The sequence below is a fragment of the Oncorhynchus kisutch genome, linkage group LG6 (assembly GCF_002021735.2).
Source record: "Oncorhynchus kisutch isolate 150728-3 linkage group LG6, Okis_V2, whole genome shotgun sequence".
Classification (NCBI taxonomy): Eukaryota; Metazoa; Chordata; class Actinopteri; order Salmoniformes; family Salmonidae; genus Oncorhynchus; species Oncorhynchus kisutch.
In genome coordinates this window covers 30,317,099-30,337,622 of record NC_034179.2, presented here as the reverse complement: position 1 = coordinate 30,337,622, position 20,524 = coordinate 30,317,099, and the positions used below count along the sequence as shown (strand labels likewise).

The following is a 20,524-nucleotide window of genomic DNA, read 5'->3' as shown; positions in this document are numbered from 1 at the left end:
AAGCATCACAAACACTGGATCAAAAGTATGCCAACATCCAATGTGGACAAAATCAATAATGGTCGACTAGTACACATTTAATATAGCACTCAAGGAATCCACCCACACATAACTGTATCAAACCTTTTCCAACAGCACAGGGAATTAAACAAAATATACTCCATTAGATTATACGTAACTTATTGTACGTCTGTCTCTGTACGTTGTTGTTCATGTTGGACTTTACATGTTTTTTTTACAGGTTGGGGTAGCCAATTTAATGTCTTATAAATCTCAGATTGTAGAGCCATATACTGTATGCACTGTAAAAAATAAAATATTGAGAAAATTCAGTCAACTTAAAATGATATGTTTGCTCAACTTGTCTCATATGTTGATTCAAATAGAAATTATTATTAGGGTATCTTTACTAAAAGAGGCTGTGGAACTAGCTACTCATGCACTGCTTTTGACATATAACACTTTCAACATTCATATTTGACATGCATGACTACATTGTGCATGTTCATTATACAGTAATTATTATTTAACATGTCACCACCTGGGATTTGAACTCGCAAACACTTGGTTCATGGCATATCATTCTTCCTGCTATGCCACCATGTCTGTGTCAACGACTGATTCCAAATGTACTTTTACACCTTGCAATCCAAAGTAAATCTCAGCTTTGTTAAAAGTCCTCTAAAGTAAAACAATTGTATTTATTATAGTGATTAAAACAACGTAATATACCCACCAACATTACACAACTAATACAGAAAACCATAAATGCTGAAATAAGTCAATCAAATCAATCAGGAGAGAATAGTCACATTAACTGATAATTGACACAGATAGCAAGAGATATAGAGAGTGAGAAAGGGAGGAGTGGGCATGGGAGAGAGGGAGAGAGATACAGGTGGGGAGGAGGGGAGAGATCAACAGTCCTCAAGAGTAGGATGGATAGAGATGCATTGAAAGACAGGGAGAGAGAAAGGGGAGGGAAAGGGAGGGAGGAAGACAGCTCAGGCAGGAGCTCGAGGGAGAGAGGAGAGGAGGGAAAGGGAGGGAGGAAGACAGTTCAGGCAGGAGCTCGAGGGAGAGAGAAAGGGGAGGGAAAGGGAGGGAGGAAGACAGCTCAGGCAGGAGCTCGAGGGAGAGAGAAAGGGGAGGGAAAGGGAGGGAGGAAGACAGCTCAGGCAGGAGCTCGAGGGAGAGAGGAGAGGAGGGAAAGGGAGGGAGGAAGACAGCTCAGGCAGGAGCTCGAGGGAGAGAGAAAGGGGAGGGAAAGGGAGGGAGGAAGACAGCTCAGGCAGGAGCTCGAGGGAGAGAGAAAGGGGAGGGAAAGGGAGGGAGGAAGACAGCTCAGGCAGGAGCTCGAGGGAGAGAGAAAGGGGAGGGAAACGGAGGGAGGAAGACAGCTCAGGCAGGAGCTCGAGGGAGAGAGGAGAGGAGGGAAAGGGAGGGAGGAAGACAGCTCAGGCAGGAGCTCGAGGGAGAGAGGAGAGGAGGGAAAGGGAGGGAGGGAGGAAGACAGCTCAGGCAGGAGCTCGAGGGAGAGAGGAGAGGAGGGAAAGGGAAAGATGAGGGAAGCCGATAAAGAGAGCAGGGTAGAGAAAAACATGAATAGACAAAAAACGAAGTGGGGACAGATTGATAGAGAGAAAAGGAGTGGGAATAAGTAACTGGAGAAAAGGAGTGGGGATAAGTAACTGGAGAAAAGGAGTGGGGATAAGTAACTGGAGAAAAGGAGTGGGGATAAGTAACTGAAGAAAAGGAGTGGGGATAAGTAACTGGAGAAAAGGAGTGGGGATAAGTAACTGGAGAAAAAGGAGGCAATAGATAAACCGTGAAAAAGGAGAAGCTGGACTGTAAGAATTAGAGAATAGTCAGATTAATAGAAGATCGGAATGCCATGAACCACAAGGTTGTGAGTTCAAATCCCAAGTAGATTGCATGTTGAATAATGACTACTGTAAAAATGAACATGCACAATGTAATTATGTATGTTGAAAACAGTGTATGTTAAAAGCACTGTTTGTGTGTGTAACCAGTTGCACAGACTTTTTTAGTTAATAAAAAAGTAATAATAATAATAATTTCGAGTTGAATGAACATATGAGATAAGTTGCGCAAACAAATCATTTTAAGTTGACTCAATTTTTGCCTACTTTTTCTCAATTTTGAGCTGCCCTGACCCTGAGCCTTTCGTTCTGTACCTTTCGGACTCTGCTCTGGATCACTGACCTCTGCCTGCCCTTGACCTGTCGTTTGCCTGCCCCCTGTTTTTGTAATAAACCTTTGTTACTTCGAACTGTCTGCATCAGGGTCGTCTCCTGAGCCGTGATAAGTTTGGGCCAACTACAAATTTTAAGTTTAGGTAACATTTGAATGAAAAGTTGAGTAAACAAAAAAAGGCCGTGGAACCAGTTACTTAATAGTAATAAGTTGAAACAACTACATTTTTTTGGGAGAGATCATACAGAGAGCGGTGTCATCCCATCATGGTTCTGAGATGGCCCTGTGTGTCATCGTAGCTCCTGTTATTCCTGTTGTCCAGAGCCCTGGCCTCCCTACCCACAATGCCCCGCTGCATGCTGCGGCCTGGCTACCCTCCGTGGTGTGGCGTAGTATGGTGTGGCGTGCTGTGTGACTCAGTGTTAATTAGGTTAGTGAGCTGAGAAAGTGTAGGTTGGCCTTCTGTTAACAGGGCCACTGAGTTGGGCTTCCAGGATTTGGTGGCTGAGCAGGCAGCCCTGCAATTGTCGCATTACAGCTGTTGAGAAGTGTGCAAGTACCCAGGCTGCTGAGGATTAGGACACTGCATGGGAGATGGTTCATCAGGTTCACTACTCCACCATACAGCAGCACACCATACACACCATGTCCTCCTAGAGCATGTTCTTATCAGAGCCTAAATGAACGTGGAGGCAAAAGCAGCACTCACATGCAGTCTTATTCAGCTCTTACACGTGCTACAGTATAAACACACGGCACGCACACACATGCATGCACACATGTACGGACACTCACTTGTGCGCACGCGCACTCTCACTCACACATACATACATACATACATACACACACATACACACAATATAGGCTATATTGTGTATGCAGCCCACAATTTATATATGCAACCAAAGCTCACACACTGACACATTAAAGCAGCAATTTGGGGATTTTAAAATCAGTTTAAGAGGCATTTACAGGGTCAGAAGAAATTTTAATCCACCTCATTGGAGCTAGGAGGCAGATGGAGGCAGTTGGAGACCGATGGAGGCAGATGGAGGCAGTTGGAGACCGATGGAGGCAGATGGATACAGATGGAGGCAGATGGAGACAGATGGAGACAGATGGAGACAAATGGAGACAGGTGGGGGCAAATGGAGACAGGTGGAGGCAGATGGAGGCAGATGGAGACAGATGGAGGTGTGATTCACATAACTGGATCTGCATGCAAGGCTGCAGATAATTTAGCCATTCAGGCACATGAGCAAACAAAACACACACTGAAACATGGACACACACACTGAAACATGGACACACACACTGCACTGACACACGGACACACGCACTGACACATGGACACACACACTGACACATGGACACACACTGACACAAGGACATACACAATGACACATGGACACACACACTGCACTGACACACGGACACACACACTGACACATGGACACACACACTGCACTGACACACACACTGACACATGGACATACACACTGACACATGGACACACACACTGCACTGACACATGGACACACACACTGACACATGGACACACACAAAACCCTTCGAGCTATAACCTCAAATGCTCACTGAGTAAAAGTTAGAGAACTGAAACAGTAAATTATGTGGAAAAAATATGAAAATGAGATATGCCCACAGTTTGAACTAACCAAACAATAATTACTGTGAGAATCATCTCTGGTTGTAAAAAGGGAGTGGCTAACCTTACAGGCGTACAGTATATTGAGGATCTGTGTTGTCAAAGGACTGTGTCTGTTTCTACATCTCCTATTTAAACTCAACCTTGGATGACTTCTGAATCCACGCTTCGCATTCGCTGCCATCTGGGTTGTTTGTGGGAGACGGAGCTCCCGAGACAATGAGCCCTATATAAACTCCCCCTTCTCATCTCCCGATCCCTGTCTCCCCTCGTTCCCTCCCTCTCTCCCTGTCTCCCCCTTCTCCCCTCATTCCTTCCCTCATAACTCCCTGTCTCCCCCTTCTCCCCTCGTTCCCTCCCTCATCCCTCCCTAGCTCCCCTTTCTCCCCTCATTCCTTCCCTCATCCCTCCCCGTCTCCCCCTTCTCCCCTCGTTCCCTCCCTCATCCCTCCCTGGCTCCCCTTTCTCCCCTCATTCCTTCCCTCATCCCTCCCTGTCTCCCCCTTCTCCCCTCGTTCCCTGCCTCATCCCTCCCCGTCTTCCCCTGCCACTCCTCCCCTCCCTCCTTTCCTACCCTGCCTCCCAGTGGTGGCAGAGAGAGCACCTGGCTGTCAGGCCGTCTGCTCTATTGGGCCATGGGGCTGCTGTCTGTCACACCACAGTGCTGGCCTGTTACGGGGAACCACCACACCGCCACACTGTACAGCACCGCACTGTGTGCTATCATGGCTTGACCCCGCGCCGCACGCATCCACACTGTCACCCTCACCACACTCTAACAAGCCCGACTGTACGCCGTGGCAGTCCGACACGCTGCAGCCAATCAGTCTGGGAGAGAAGGACTGGGAAGGAGGGAGGGAGAGGGAGGATAAGAGGGAGAAAGAGAGGGGGGAGGGGGACAGAGATAGATAGATAGATAGATAGATAGATAGATAGATAGATAGATAGATAGATAGATAGATAGATAGATAGATAGATAGATAGATAGATAGATAGATAGAGAGAGAGAGAGAGAGAGAGAGAGAGAGAGAGAGAGAGAGAGAGAGAGAGAGATAGAGAGAGAGATAGATATCGAAATGGAGGAAGGGAGAGAGGGGATACGTAAATGGAGAAAAGGGAGAAAAGAGGAGACGATAGACAAACAGTGAAAAGGGAGAAGAAGCTGGACTGTAAGAATTGGGGGAGGGCTGCCTGTGAAACCAGCCAGTCTCTCACGCCAGTCACTGAGTGTGTGGTCTCCTAGCAACACTGTCTGCATGTGTCTCTCTCCATCTACTAAATATTCACAAAGGGGGATGTTAGCGCTGTCGTTCATTATTATCTGAATGGGAAAGTTAACATGCTACGGATCCAATTTTACCCTGCTTAATTAGTATTTCTGTGTACACCTACATCGTGTCTTAATTGTCATGGTATATCTGTAACAAATAGATGCCATTCTTATATATTCTCCAGATAATAGACAGTCAGCTCTCAGGCTACCAGCCAATCACACAAACATGCATTATGGAAATCCATATAGGCCTACTATGAAATGAGATTGGGAGCAACCATGGTTACCATGCTGTATTTGGTGTGTATGGTTGTTGTTGTTTTTGTTGTTGTTGTTTGGCTATAGGAATAGATAATGTACCTTTCTTATGACAGAACAAGGCAAAATAATACAGTGTGTTGTTGAGTCACTGTGATGTAATGTATGGTCAGAGAGGAACCCTACTGGGATACCACATGGAATTACTGCCAATTACTGCCAATTACTGCTTACACCAAAACAAATGAATTCAAAGACCCAGAAAAAAGCATTCAATCATGCAACGCTTGGGAAATAGAGTGGTATTGGGTTTCTCCAAAAGAAAAATGAATGCATGTGACAGGCATTTGTATTTATTCAGTGGAACCCATTGAGATCAGGGTCTCATTTACAAAGGTGCCCCGAGGACAGCAGTACAACAATTAAAAATCTTCACCAAATTACAGAATCAACACTACAGTTTCAAACACCACAAGTACAATGATTTACATTCAATCCAAATCGCTGCAATTCTCATTAAATTCATTTAACATTAAAGTCCTAAACTGTCCTAGAGGCACCAGAGAGTCAAAATGTAGGGAGATTTGTCCTCTATCCAAAAATGGGGGGCATTAAACTGAAGGTGGATTTATCCAGATCGGTACGGACTAGTGGAACCTCGAGAGTTAACCATCCCTGTGAATGGGTTTGGTGTCTCATATTTAAAAATGTTAACAGTGAATACACATACACACGCAAACACACGTGCACGCGCATGCACACATACAGATAAACACACTGCACAGATGTAGTACACCCTCCTTGTTTGGTATATTCCCTCTTCCACCCAGCATTTGCTGCTCCTCTTCCTCTGCATTGTTCAAACTGAGTGACCAATGAATCTTTCATGGAGTTGGAACAGAAAATATACTCCAAATAAACATCCTCCTTCCTCCTCTCACCCGGCTGTACCACTGGGTTTCTGTTCCACTAGCACACGTAACTGATTGGCAGAAGCTAATGGAGGATGATAATATGGCTAACTTTCATTTATGTGATGAGTATTCTGCCAATAACACATTAATATGCTACATATACAGTACCAGTCAAAAGTTTGGACTTTTATACTATTTTCTACATTGTAGACATCAAAACTATGAAATAACACATATTGAATAATGTAGTAACCATATAAGTGTTAAACAAATCAAAATATATTTTATATTTGAGATTCTTCAAATTAGCCACCCTTTGCCTTGATGACAGCCTTGCACACTCTTCGCATTCTCTCAACCAGTTTCATGAGGTAGTCACCTGGAATACATTTCAATTATCAGGTCTGCCTTGTTAAGGTGTGTGTTTGAGCCAATCAGTTGTGTTGTGACAAGGTAGGGGTGGTGTACAGAAGATAGACATATTTGGTAAAAGACCAAGTCCATATTATAGCAAGAACAGCTCAAATAAACAAAGAGAAACAACAGCCCATCATTACTTTAAGACATGAAGGTCAATCAATGCGGAAAATATCAAGAACTTTGAAACTTTCTTCAAGTGCAGTCACAAAAAACTATCAAGCGCTATGATGAAACTGGATCTCATGAGGGCCACCACAGGAAAGGAAGACCCAGAGTTACCTCTGCTGCAGAGTATAAGTTCATTAGATTTATCAGAATGTTCAGCCAAAGTAAATGCTTCACAGAGTTCACGTAACAGACACATCTCAACATCAACTGTTCAGAGAAGACTGTGTGAATCAGGCCTTCATGGTAGAATTGCTGCAAAGAAACCACTACTAAAGGACACCAATAAGAAGAATGTACTTTCTTGGGCCAAGAAACCCAAGCAATGGACATTAGACTGATGGAAATCTGTCCTTAGTTCTGATGAGTCCAAATTTGAGATTTCTGGTTCCAACCACCGTGTCTTTGTGAAACGCAGAGTAGATGAACGGATAATCTCCACATGTGTGGTTCCCATCATGAAGCATGGAGGAGGAGGTGTGATGGTGCTTTGCTGGTGACACTGTCAGTGATTTATTTAGAATTCAACACACTTAACCAGCATGGCTACCACAGCATTATGCAGCGATACGCCATCCCATCTGGTTTTTGCTTAGTGGGACTATCATTTGTTTTTCAACAGGACAATGATCCAAAACACATCCACCAGGCTGTGTAAGGGCTATTTGACCAAGAAGGAGTGTGATGGAGTGCTGCATCAGATGACCTGGCCTCCACAATCACTTGACCTCAACCCAACTTTTATGTAACTTTTATTTAACTAGGCAAGTCAGTTAAGAAGAAATTCTTATTTACAATGACGACCTACACCGGCCAAATCCGGACAACGCTGGGCCCAACTGTGCACCGCCCAATCACAGCTGGTTGTGATACAGCCTAGATTTGAACCAGGGTGTCTGTAGTGATGCCTCTAGGACTGAGATGCAGTGCCTTAGACCGCTGCGCCACTTGGGAGCCCCATTTGAGATGGATTGGGATGAGTTGGACAGCAGAGTGAAGAAAAAGCAGTCAACAAGTGCTCAGCATATGTGGGAACTCCTTCAAGATTGTTGGAAAATAATTTATCATGAAGCTGGTTGAGAGAATGCCAAGAGTGTGCAAAGCTGTCATCAAGGCAAAGGGTGGCTACTTTGAAGAACCTCAAATATTAAATATATTTTGATTTGTTTTTGGTTACGTTTTTGGTTACTACATGATTCCATATGTGTTACTTCATAGTTGTGATGTCTTCACTATTATTCTACAATATAGAAAATAGTCCAAATAAAGAAAAACCCATGAATAGCTGTGTCCAAACTTTTGACTTGTACTGTATATTTTACATTTAGATATATGTTTATGTGTGTGTGTACACTTGCGTGCATAGTAAATTTGAATTACTTTTTTTGTATATTACCGTACAATTATTTTCTATTTTTGCAAGCATAAGACAATTAAAGTAAACTAGTTGTGCATACTCTCTCAACTCTCTCTCTCTCTATGGTGCAGTCAACATACGAAGGCACTCAGTGACCTCCATCTCCCCCCCTCCCTCCTGCTGTAACCTGCCCTTGGCTTCATCATCTCTGGTTGGAATCTGTAGTAGCCTGCCCTTGGCTTCATCATCTCTGGTTGTAATCTTCAGTAACCTGCTCTTGGCTTCATCATCTCTGGTTGGAATATTCAGTAACCTGCCATTGGCTTCATCATCTCTGGTTGGAATCTTCAGTAACCAAGGTGACTCAGTGCACTCAGTACATGAACATTCAAGGGCTAACAACACACACGTGAACACACAATCACCTACAAGCATGTGCGCATTCACACACACACATACACACTTTATGCTCAAGAACATTTTTAATGGAGGAGAGGCCAAACACACACAACCACCTCTACTGTCTCAGACAAACACCCTCAGCAAGGAGTCCCAGACAATACCTTAGCTCTGCTTTGCGTGTGTGTGTGTGTGTGTGTGTGTGTGTGTGTGTGTGTGTGTGTGTGTGTGTGTGTGTGTGTGTGTGTGTGTGTGTGTGTGTGCTTGAGAGAGAGAAGAGAGAAGAGAGAGAAGAAGAGAGAGGAAAAGAGAGAGGAAGAGAGAGAGGAAGAGAGAGAGGAAGAGAGAGAGGAAGAGAGAGAGGAAGAGAGAGAGGACGAGAGAGAGGAAAAGAGAGAGGAAAAGAGAGCGTATATACCGGCACTGGAAGCTCAGCATGTGTGGTACAGTATGTGCAGCATACGCGCCATGATGAGAGGAGCGGCAAAGCAGCACACCACACTCCTTGGTGATACCATTGGGCTGCTGCTGAGTCTCTCATCCAACAGGACAGCCTGCCCTCGAGGGACAGACACAGACACACTCTGCCTCGGCTGGCTCTGTGAGTCTGAATTTACACACACTCTAAACGGCAAAGCCAGCATGACCTGCTGCTGGTGTCCTGCGTTGCCATGGGAAATTTGGTAGCCACCATCATGTCATAGACAGAAAGGAAGACAGACACACCCAAACTCAATCACTCACTCACATGCACACACACAAATAAACAAACAAAACAGCACACATCATGCAAACAAAAACACACACACACACACACACTGATATCCCTCCCACTTCTAAATCTCTGGGGATCATCTTGGCTGGCTATGTCTGTCTACTGTCATGTGCTGTCTGTGCTGCTGCGTTCATCCCTCCCCTCTGGGTAGCTGAGGAATAGAGAGGGCATGTGTGTGTAGAAAGAGGGAAGGTGTGTTTGTGTGTGTGTGCGAGAGAGAGAGAGAGAGAGAGAGAGAGAGAGAGAGAGAGAGAGAGAGAGAGAGAGAGAGAGAGAGAGAGAGAGAAGGGTAGCAGTAATGACAATGGGAAAAATGCAGTTCCTCAGGGAGGAGGGGGCAGAAGCTTAAAGACGCACACACTCCAGAACACGAAGCCAGCATCCTTTTCTAAACAGGATCTGACTATCCATTCGTATTTTATGCAAATTAACCTGCAACATTGCCCTGCCCCCTCCTTGTTGCTCTGAACTCCTCTATTGTATAATGCAGAGCATTGGTTTGTTTCATATGCAAACAAAATTGCATGGCAATAAAATAAGCACATTTATTTTTATGCAAACCTACAATGCCTCTGATATCATTGAAGATATTTAGTAGCATTATAAAGCAATGAACCAGGACTGTATGAATACAATCATCAATCGATCAAATGTATTTACAAAGCCCTTTTTACGTCAGCAGATGTCACAAAGTGCTATACAGAAACCCAGCCTAAAACCCCAAAGAGCAAGCATTGCAGATGTAGAAGCGCGGTGGCTAGGAAAAACTCCCTAGAAAGGCAGGAACCTAGGAAGAAACCTAGAGAGGAACCAGGCTCCGAGGGGTGGCCACTCCTCTTCTTACTGTGCCGGGGGATATTATAGGAGTACGAGGACTTTAAGGCTAGATCGTTCTTCAAGATATTCAAATGTTCATAGATGACCAGCAGGGTCAAATAATAATCACAGTGGTTGTAGAGGGTGCAACAGGTCCGTACCTCAGGAGTAAATGTCAGTTGGCTTTACATAGCATTCAGAGGTCGACACGGCAGGTGCGGTAGAGAGAGATGGAGTATACCAACACCTTTAACTTTATAATGGTAGTCTAACATCTCCCCAAATTGCTAACGCATATTTTGTCTGAGAAGACAACAGTGTCTAAGAGTGACAACAAATACTGTAGTTGGGGTCTATTACTGAGTGGAATATATTTACATACTGTATTGCAAACCCAGATGAGATCCATGACAATTAGCATGGTATAAGGAGAAGATAGAGCCATCCACCTGCTTATTAAACAGCATGATCATTACACAGGTGCACCATGTGCTGAGAACAATAAAAGGCCTCTCAAAAATGTGCAGTTTTGTCACACAATGCCACAGATGTCTAAAGTTTTGAGGGAGCGTGCAATTGGCTTGCTGACTGCAGGAATCTCCACCAGATCTGTTGCCAGATAATTTTATGTTCATTTCTCTACCATAAGCCGCATCAAACATCGTTTTAGAGAATTTGGCAGTACGTCCAACCCGGCCTCACAACCACAGACCATGTGTAATCACGCCAGCTCAGGACCTCCACATCTGGCTTCTTCACCTGCGGGATGGTCTGAGACCAGCCAATCGTACAGCTGATGAAACTGTGGGTGTGCACAACTGAAGAATTTCTGTACAAACTGTCAGAAACCGTCTCAGGGAAGCTCATCTGCGTGCTCGTCATCCTCATCAGGGTCTTGACCTGACTGCAGTTCGGCATTGTAACCAACTTCTGTTGGCAAATGCTCACCTTCAATGGCCACTGACACGCTGGAGAAGTGTGCTCTACATGGATGAAGCCAAGCTAGAGCTCTGTTTGAAGTTCACAGCGACTGGGGCAGACGTTGTGATCAAGAAAATACGCACATTTTCTCTAACCCTAAATATACAAAGTTATAAGGAAGGTGAAATCTTATAGTTAGTTGTTTTGTTAATTGATTATACTACCTTTAGAACAAATATAAGTCATTCCAAGCCTTATTCAACCAGTTTTGTTCAATAGGAAATACATCATATAAAATATTTCATATTTTGTCATTTTTGTACTGTGTACTTGAGCTTGTGTCCTTAAAAGTGACTACACCTCAGAAATGTATAACTATTTCTACCAGAAAGGTGAGATTTCAACCTTTCTTGGAGTATGCAGCATTACTAGTTATTGTTTATGGCCCTCTCATAATAAATCATTACTTTTGGGTATTATGTAGATTGCATTTTCGATTACATTTAGTTACATTTAAGAGTTTATTACCATATTTTGTAAGCAAAACTATTTGACTCTTATTGTAATTAATTATAGATTATATTTCATAGAAATCTGGAAACACTGGACAGCTACTTTAAATAGGCTATGTTGTGCACTCCAATCGGACAGCAATACTTTATCCTACCCATACTATACTACATTTAAATAGGCTATTTCCCTCAAAAGAACAATATTTGCTTGCATTACAGTTGATCAACCACTAGAAGTTGTGCCTACGCATGGTCTGAGATTTTGCGTGGAGATATGCTCACTTTCCAGACAAGTTCAAAATTGATAACAACCTACAACCTACAACCTTTGCGGGAAAACTGGCACACGCATGTTTTAGAGTCTTTTCTCTGCCCACGCACTTTGATAAATGAGGCCCCTGAAGTGGAGCGAGCAGCAAGGAGCAGCCTGTCTGACATGTTTACCTCTGCTGTTTCTGGGCCAGCCAGTGGAAGAGAGGAGAGAGGGATGCTACTGGAGGGAGCTCTGCTGCTCTGTTGTTTCTGGGCCAGACAGTGGAAGAGAGGAGAGAGGGATGCTACTGGAGGGAGCTCTGCTGCTCTGCTGTTTCTGGGCCAGACAGTGGAAGAGAAGAGAGAGGGATGCTACTGGAGGGAGCTCTGCTGTTTCTGGGCCAGCCAATGGAAGAGAGGAGAGAGGGATGCTACTGGAGGGAGCTCTGCTGCTCTGCTGTTTCTGGGCCAGCCAGTGGAAGAGAGGAGAGAGGGATGCTACTGGAGGGAGCTCTGCTGCTCTGCTGTTTCTGGGCCAGCCAGTGGAAGAGAGGAGAGAGGGATGCTACTGGAGGGAGCTCTGCTGCTCTGCTGTTTCTGGGCCAGCCAGTGGAAGAGAGGAGGGATGCTACTGGAGGGAGCTCTGCTGCTCTGCTGTTTCCCTCCCTCACTGTTGTGTATGATTCATGTTCCGTTAAACCACTTATTTGAACCATTTACGTCGCTTATCTGTTTTTCCCTATCGCTGTCCTCCTCTGTTCCTTTCAACCGCCTCTGTTGATGAGCAGGGATTGTATTCTAAATCCAACTCTCTACTTCTGTCTTCCTCCCTCTCTTGTTTACTATAGTATAAATCCTCGATTAACCTTTTCCCCTTTTTTGAGTTTTTAGTAAATTCATGTGTGAGTTTCGATCAGATGGAGAGGAGCTCATCAACACAAGCTGAGTACTATGAGCAGATGAGAGGGCTGTTAGGAGAGACACACACACAGCACAGTCTCTTATTGAAACACTCATCTCTGTCGTGTTTATTAGTTGTATAATGGTAGTTATTATGATTGATCTATACTTCCAGAGCCTTACAAACTTTGAGGAGTTTCTGCGTAAACAAATAATTGCCATGTAGTTATGCAGGCTAGCTACTTCTCCTTTGCTATCTAGCCAACTAATTCGAACACGCATCAAGCAGCTGAAATGACAGCAATTTAGTTTGTTTTACCTTCGTTTCTATTGCCATTCATTTGGATATATCCATTATAATGATCTTGATACATGAATTTGCCTGGCTCAGAGAAGCTGTCAGTCTCATCACGTTCATATGCATGGTACTGTGGAGATTGCACTAATCTACTACCAGATCTGGGATAGGTCTTCATCCTGTGAGCACCCAGCACCAGGCTCCAGCTCTCATCCATCCCCAGCTTTAGAGAGGACTACAGCTGGACTCCACAGTCACTCTGCAGTCTAATATTACTGCACCTGCTCTGGTTCCTTAACCCACACTCAGAGACACTCTCTCTCTCTCGCCCTCCCTCTCTCTCACTCACTCGCTCGCTCCCTCCCTCCCTCCCTACAAACAGGGCTCCAAAGCATACTGTATATAATCATACTGCTCACATTCTGGTCCGGTCAAATACAATTTTGAGATTCCAGGAAAGCTGCGGTAAAAGATTCATCTCAGATCAGCCAGATCGGGAGCTCGGCAATGCCAGAATTCTAGTGGAGAAAGGAGCTTTAAACGTGAGCATCTGCCATGTCTGTCTGACACTCGCCAGTTCCTCCCTCCGTCTCCCTCTCTGTCTCTCTCGCAAGCTGTAAGCTTTTTCTTGCCCCCTGTCTGTCGGGCTCATTTGAGTATCCCTCCATCTTCCAATCACTCGTCATCTCTGGAATCCCACCACGTCTTTGTCTGGAACGACTAGCCCTCAAAGGAAAATGGCTAAATAGTGTTTGCCTTTCTCTCTTTCCCTCTCTCGTTCATTGCAGGGTACCCTCGTTTCCCTCCTTTAGTCATCATCCCCACTTACACACCTATCCACGCCGGTGTTGCTGTTTGCATCCTACTCATTGATATCTTGAAATAAAGGATACCAGAATTATGTGAGGATTCCAACAATGCTGCTGAAACGTGTGTGTTTTTCATTCATGTTTCCTGAGTGAGAAGCTGCTCAAAATATAGAGGGTTCATTGGGTTCATTGGCACCAACTGTCCTTTCTCAGATGGAAGATAGCATTAGCAATGAAAACACTGAATTGTGTGACCTTCAGGGAGAAAGGGTTCGGTGGGAATTTGTACGTTACTACTGCATTGGCCACCTTTGTAGTAGGAGAAAGACGTTGGCGCTGTGTTCTTGTCCACCACCACTAGTAGTTGAGATTCTCTGTCTGCTATAATCACTGAACTTTGAAGGAGTTCAGGGACATTGGGTGAGGATGATGATGCTTGATGCTTTTAACCTCTGTTTTAAACAATATTGTAGGACACCTTGGTTCCTAAAGCACTCTCTAATAGACACACCGACACTAACAGAGATGCAAACACATACAGAAATCTCTATATGGAGATTTATTTTCAAACAGAAATATGATCCAACCCCAACATATATACGTACATCTATAGTATAATACCACGATGTAAGTAAGCTTTCACTATAAAAGCAAATCATAAAACAAACATAGAAGCGAGTAAGGAGCGGTGCCATCTAGATGCCAGTCAATTCATGTATTGCACTGGAAGTTGCAGTAAATTCAACTGACCAGAAATTCAATGGACACATATTACACACATACACTCCTGAACCTGAGTGTATGTGAACCTGAGTGTGTTTGACAGGATATGGAATTGCAGCCTGGTCTCATAGACTAGACGTAACATAGTAAATGTCAATAAGGGACACACTCAAATTAGTATGATATGTAATGTTTGGTATGGTGCATAAGACAGAAGGCTACTTAAGGCAAAAATGAATAATAATAACGTGGATGTCTAGCAACCCAAAGGTTGCTTGTTCGAATCTCATCACGGACAACTTGAACATTTTATCAACTTTTCAACTACTTAATTATTTTAGCTACTTTGCAACTACTTAGCATGTTGGCTAGCCCTTCCCCTAACCCTAACCTTAACCTATAACCCTAACCCCTAGCCAAGCTAACGTTAGTCAGCTAGCTAACATTAGTATTAGCCACCTTGCTAACATTAGCCACAACAATTTGGAATTCATAAACATATCATACATTTAGAAAATTCGTAACATATTGTACATTTAGTAAATTCATAACATATACGAATTGTAATTCGTAATACATCATACGAAATGGATGATGGACATGCACAAATTAATATATACCATACGAAATGTAACATATACAAAATGAAGTATCTCCGATTTACACAAAGAATAATATGAAATGTTCTGAGACCAGGTTGGGAATTGGATTCAGTCAAATAAATTGATAGCCTACAGATGTGTGTAGACACCATTGCGCATGTGGAGTTGAGCTTCTTAACTTAAACTCCTCATTACGCCCATCCAAATAAAATGTAATTATGATTATTATTCATGAAAAGCTTATAATTATTTGCATTGAATGTGTGTGTGTAGAAATGCTCCATATTGCTCTGCAAGGGTGGGGATACATGTCTGCAGTCACAGTCACACAAAAAGCCTTGAAATCCCCCACCCCACCAACCCCCCTCCTGTAATTTAGTAGGTCTACATTTGGTGCTTATTTGTCAGTCTCAACAACATAAAAAAAATCTGCCTAAAATGTATGTGTGTGAGTGAGCGGGAGTCACGTTTGAGCCCGTATCCAGCACTGAAATGCTACACACACAACCCGGCACGCCTCCACCTCTATGTTTGTCCAATTCAACGACCGTGGATATGACATGTAGCATATGCATTCTCACGTTGTCATTACATTTATTTGAGATTAAATTATATTATCTGAAGCAATTATATAAAATAGCTTCACGAACTCCTGAAAACAAATTATCATCCCAGCCAGACGAGCACATCCCCAACCCAACAGCCCAAATGGCAAACCAATTTACCTGACAACGCGCACAGGCGTGCGTAATGTCTACACCAGAATATTTATCCACATAAACAAAATCAACCATGTAATTATTATGAATTCCAATGAAACTATCGGTATGTTTTACGTGACGACAACGTCTGACGAGTGGTTTTCTGACACAGTGGTCCGCTCATATGATTAAAACGATGCCATGCATGGGCTCCATCATCACGAGTCAGCTGATCGACTTCTTGTTATCGTGTGAAATATTTACGAGCACTAGCCACTACTGAATTTAAGACCTGGGCTACGTTATCTTTATACTTCTGTGGCAAATAAAGCAGACATGCTGACTACAGTTTTTGTGGAAAATTGCATCGCCTACAAACACACGATATGGCCTCTAGTAGACTAGGCTACTTGTGCTACAGCAGAAAGTGCGTAAATTGTTGTGGAAAAACACTTACACCTCTCGCTCCTATAAACATTGACTTATCATGCAATTAAACCGTAGGGTATATCACATGCAATTGCATATCAAGGGAATATGATTTCATCGATGGCGTTTGGTTATTCAAATAAGAGGCAACATTTGCTGTTCCTATAACATGTTAAGGGAAATAAATGTAAAGGCATTACCTTGTAAAACAACGGAGGTATGGCTTGGCGCAGGGGTAAGTGCCAATATCCAGTAGTAAAATCAGACAACAACAAAACCACGCCGGGATGTTGATGATGACATTGCCGTCTTCCTGGAAGAACGGTAAAATTAATACACTTTTTCCAATTGTGTCGAGAAATAATGAAAGATAGAATATCGAAATGGGCGGATCTTAGAAGATTGCTGGCTCTTGTTTACATGCACAGCGTTTCTATTTGTTCACCGATTAAATTGCCACTATGGGCTACCCTTTAAGAATTCTGATTGAAATCCATGGTGCAGTTCATTGCGACGTTACAAAATGCTATTCTCCCCCCCAAAAAACCCATTCACAAATAAAATAATGGAACGCTCCTAGATTCTGCACGTTATCTGAACCATCCGATAAAACATGGATGGCTTAAATTAAAAAAATGAACAACTGCACAAATAAACACAAGCGGTGCGCTACCAGATATTTGCATTTATATTAATATTAATAATTGTTCTCCAGAGGAGGCCATTGGTTGATCAAATAGCGGATGCAACGAGGCAGGTTTATGAAGATTCCATAATGCGCGTCTCGCTCAACCGATGTGACGCTCTGTTTTTTTAAATTGTCGAGTCGACATATCTGACCGCCTTACCGAGTATACATTTTCTATGTATTTGTTTTCTACATTTCTATGTCTGCCCTTTTCCCCGCCTCTCTCTATCGACTAAGGTTGAGTAGTATTTACAATTTCGTCTGCGGTCTCATTGCAGACGTAAGCAGTCTGGCAGCGTGTGCTTTTTATATCCGAGGTTCACAGCAGCACATCTTTTTACCTTAGAAAATGACAGAGAGGCTACAACACATATAAATTCACACATACAATCACACACGGCTTGGAAAAAGCACAATGTTTACCGGTTGACATGACACATATTTACATGAAACTCGTTGAACTCTAACAGACAGATTCAAAAAAAATATTCAGAGATACATTCAATCACTTCAAGACTTAAGCAATTCATCAATTTATCTGAATAGGCAGTTATGTTATGAACAGTTATGTTAAACATAGTTATTCACCCTATCACTTCATTGGGTTCTTCCTATTGCGCCCCTGTAGGTATGTTTTCATATTGAGAACTGTAAACTAAATAGTGAGCAGAGTGAGTTAAATTGGGATTTTATTCGCGGTGGAACTGTCCAAAAACTGTTTTACATTCTACGATAATTTTGAAAAACAGATATCATGTCTATTCAATTACCACTTTATAACAGTTGCCTATTATGCTACAAGTTCTAGGCTGTCTGTCGTGGTGGTATTATTTTAATCCATGCATGTTTCTCCTTGCCTTCTGCAATAAGAGGTTCACTCATTAGGCTGTCAAAAATTATCTATTATATTGACAACATAGTTGAGTGACCAGGAGGAGGAGAGATCAGGTGGGACCATTCTAGCCAATGAGAGGGCAGATAGGCGTGTGAATAACAGGCACATTTCCAATATAAAGTAGTTTTTTTTTCAAAGTTGCCGAAATTCCATGCGCTTCCACTCATATAAGTGCATTCATAACAACCTAACCATTGCTAAACTTATATTTGATCAAATAAGCCTCGCGTAGCACGTTAGAAATTATTTTCTGTTGTTGACCAAATGTAAATGTAAATTTAATTTAATAGAGACATTTCTCACCTCGTGGTCGTCTTTTGATTTGATTTGATTAGATTTTCGTGGACAGATTTGGGGCAGAGTAAACACTCTTGTTTCGACTCTTCCTCTCTGGCTATATGAGCTGTCAGGGCAAGGCGCTGTTCAGTGACCGTGGTGCTGAATAAACTGGCAGTCTCCTGTTTAGGCTACCTTATTTCACGCTGGTCGCGGTACTGTCCATATTGCTGAATGTTTGTGGGCCTAGGCGCTGCCCTGTTCAGTTGCCGTGTTACTGAATAGGTAATAACTTGTTTTCTTTGAGCTGAACTAGCAACTGCCCATTTTTCTGAATGCTTGTGAGCCGGTAGGGCACATCAATTACGATAAAAGTATTGTGCGGGCTGTCTTGTTAGACTTCAGTGCAGCTTTTGACGTTATCGATCATAGTCTGCTGCTGGAAAAACTTGTGTTATGGCTTTACACCCACAGTTATAATGTGGATAAAGAGCTACTAGTCTAACAGAACACAGAGGATGTTCTTTAATGGAAGCCTCTCAAACATAATCCAGGTAGAAGCAGGAATTCCCCCAGGGTATTGCCCTTTTTCAAGCCTTACTAGTAAGGCCAGTGTGTCTATGTATGTGGATGACTAAACACTATACACGTCAGCTACTACAGTGACTGAAATGACTGCAACACTTAAAAAGAGCTGCAGTTGGTTTCGGAATGGTCAGCAAGGAATAGGTTAGTCCTAAATATTTCCAAAAATAAAAGCATTTTATTTGGGACAAATCATTCACTAAACCCTATACCTCAACTACACATCATACTGAATCATTTGGAAATGAAGCAAGTTGAGGTGACTAAACTGCTTTGGAGTAACGCTGGACTGTAAACTGTCATGGTCAACACATATTGAAACAACATTAGCTAAGATGGGGAGAGATCTGTGCATAATAAAGTGCTGCTCTGCCTTCTTAACAACACTATCAACAAGGCAGGTCCTACGGGCCCTGGTTTCTACCTTCTTAACAACACTATCAACAAGGCAGGTCCTACGGGCCCTGGTTTTGTCGCACCTGGACTACTGTTCAGTAGTGTGGTCAGGTGCCACAAAGAGGGACTTGGAAAAATTGCAGTTGGCTCAGAACAGAGCAGCACGGCTTAAAAGTAAAAGTACACTGAGAGCTAACAATGACATGCATGTCAATCTCATGACTCAAAGTGGAAGAGAGATTGACTTCATCATTACTTGTTTTTGTAAGAGGTGTTGACATGCTGAAGGTACAAATAGAGCCATGACTACATGGAAATCTATTCCACATCAGGTAACTGATGCAAGCAGTAGAATCAGATTTAAAAAGCAGGTAAAAATACACTATGGAACAGCGGGGACTATGAAGTAACACAAACATAGGCACAGACACATGCATACACATAACATACGCACTATACACACACGTACACATGGATTTCTGCATTGTAGATATGTGGTAGTGGTGTATGGGCCTGAGGGCACACACTTAGTGTGTTGTGACTTCTGTAATGATTGTATTGTAATGTTTTAAAAATTGAATAACTGCCTTAATTTTGCCAGACCCCAGGAAGAGTAGCTGCTGCCTTGGCAATGGAACAAAAATGGAACAAAAATAAGTTGATACTGGATAGTGAACAATGTCGTAAAAGTCTTTGTGCAAAACAAACTTCCAGAAGTAATCAAGGCACTGTCATGTAGTGGAGCATTTTAAAAATCGGTATTGTTTTACGGCTTATGCATGGTAAGAATGAAAAAATCTCAGCCTCAGATTCCAGTCATGCAGGCATTAGTCAATTACAAGTCTTGACCAGAGAAAATAGTCTTTACCTGGTTCCTCCTGATCATTTTTTAAAAGTGTTTTCATTGTCTGTATGTAGCCATAGATTCTCTATGATTATATGTAAATATCACTTGGAGAAATCATATCCATTATGTACTGTGTATGGCTAAGCTCCAAACCAGGGAGATGGAAGAAATGTGAGAAAGCTGAGGGTATAAGTGCAATACCCTTTCTAGATAGATAAAATAGTTATAGGCCTACCTTTAGTGCTTTATTCTCTTTGAAGGGCGACAGGTGACGCTAGGCCTGTAGAGCACCAGTTGTCTATTTGAGAAATGCGCCAGAGTTAGAGGATAATGAGTAGTCAAATTAATGAGAATCATGTCCAAGATAATGTAGCATATAGTGAGTCCCTTTTAAAATGTAGTCATATTTGGTGATAAGTCTACACCTTGT

At 42.8% G+C, this 20,524-nt stretch overlaps 1 protein-coding gene across 1 annotated transcript in view; it reads right to left on the bottom strand.

The window, feature by feature from the left end:
• LOC109891791 (neuronal tyrosine-phosphorylated phosphoinositide-3-kinase adapter 1-like) overlaps positions 1-17,068 on the bottom strand; it is a 30,449-nt gene extending 13,381 nt beyond the window's left edge. Inside the window, exon 1 of the mRNA XM_031826580.1 lies at positions 16,608-17,068. The gene's annotated coding sequence lies outside the window, so the exon portion shown is untranslated. The remainder of the gene's footprint in view (positions 1-16,607) is intronic.
• Positions 17,069-20,524: the final 3,456 nt, after the last annotated feature.